The sequence below is a fragment of the Callospermophilus lateralis genome, chromosome 4 (assembly GCF_048772815.1).
Source record: "Callospermophilus lateralis isolate mCalLat2 chromosome 4, mCalLat2.hap1, whole genome shotgun sequence".
Taxonomy (NCBI): domain Eukaryota; kingdom Metazoa; phylum Chordata; class Mammalia; order Rodentia; family Sciuridae; genus Callospermophilus; species Callospermophilus lateralis.
The window spans coordinates 143,228,593-143,230,301 of record NC_135308.1 but is presented as its reverse complement, the minus strand read 5'-3'; positions in this window follow the sequence as shown (position 1 = coordinate 143,230,301).

Sequence of the window (1,709 nt, the reverse complement as noted above, 5' to 3'; positions counted from 1 at the left end):
TGGAACAGTTGATCCTCCTGCTTCAGCCTCCCAAGTCACCGGAATTACAGGGGTGAGCCACCACACCCAGCAATAAAAAATATTTTTAAAAGATGAGTTTTACATTTACAACCACTTCTCTGGTTGTCCTCCAATTCAAAGGTTACTTTGAATTACCTAGGTGCCAAAAAGGGAATACCACTTATAATTTTTAAACATGGTTTTGCATAGCAGGTTTACAAACTGGGACTGAAAATTATGATGTTGGAAATACCTAGTCCCTTTGTGGGTCTGTTCTATTGTCTGTATTTTAGTATAATACGATAATATCTAAGAGGGGTGTGTAGGATAGCTAAGGCAGCATAGAATGTGTTTGTAGACTAATGTTAAGAAATTCATGCTGGGTGCAGAGGCGCCTGCTATAATCCCAGTAACTTGGAAGGTTGAGGCAGGAAGAATTTGCAAATTCAAGACCAGCCTAGTAATTTAGCAAGACCTCTATTATTTAATAAAATATTACAATATTTAATAAAATATTAAAATATCTCTAAATAAAAAATAAAAGTCACTGGGGATGTAGCTCAGTGATAAAAGCATCCCTGAGTTCAATCTCCACTACAAAAAAATAAAATAAAATTCAGGGGCTGTGGGCTGGGGATGTGGCTCAAGCGGTAGTGCGCTCGCCTGGCATGCGTGCAGCCCGGGTTCGATCCTCAGCACCACATACAAACAAAGATGTTGTGTCTGCCGAAAAACTAGAAAATAAATATTAAAGTTTTCTCTCTCTCTCTCTCAAAAAAAAAAAAAATTAAAAAAAAAATTCCGGGGCTGTGGTGTGACTCAGTGGTACAGTGTTTGCCCAGCATGCTCCCATTTTGATTCCCAAGGCCATACACATGAAAAAAGAAATTCAGGAAAGTCTTTCTGGAAGAAACAATCTCTGTCATGTCTTATAATTAAATAAATGAATAAATAAAACATTGATTTTTAATCTTCTGTGTATAAACATCATAAACATTCATTGTAAAAAAAGTTAGAGAAATATAAAAGGAGTGCCTGGTTGGTGGAACACACCTGTAATCTGAGCAGCTGGGGAGGCTGAGGCAAGAGGATCTCAAGTTCAAAGCCAGCCTCAGCAACTTAGTGAGGCCCTCCCCAACTTAGTGAGACCCTATCTCAAAATAAAATATAAAAAGGACTGGGGATGTGGAGGTCATACTATATAGAGAATTAGGTACACTTGTCACATAGTATAATAACATAAAACATTTTCCCAAAAATATTAAAAGCATTTCAAACAGATCCTCATGGCTATCTTCTTTGTGGTTATAGAATTATGTACTTAGCTATATCTCTAAGAACCCTTGGGCTCTTTTCAAACTTCTTCTAATTTAAAAACGTTATAGTAAGCCATTTTGTGCATTGATGTTATTTTAATATAGATTTCTAGAAGTCAAATTACAAGGTTAAAGAGTATAAGCTATCTTTAATGTTCACATTTATTGTTTACACTCATAAAAATGGAACATCCAAAGAACTAAAGAAAGCTGAATTGAGTGCAGTCACATCATCCAAGGAAAAAATGAGTTCCAGTTAATCGGCATCTCAGAACCACCAGGTGTATCCAAGCTTCCACTAAACCTTAAATTTTCCAAAACTCACTGGCAAAAGAAATTATTGGAAGAGAATACATGCTCACTGCTCCTGAAACACTGAGTGAACCTGAGACA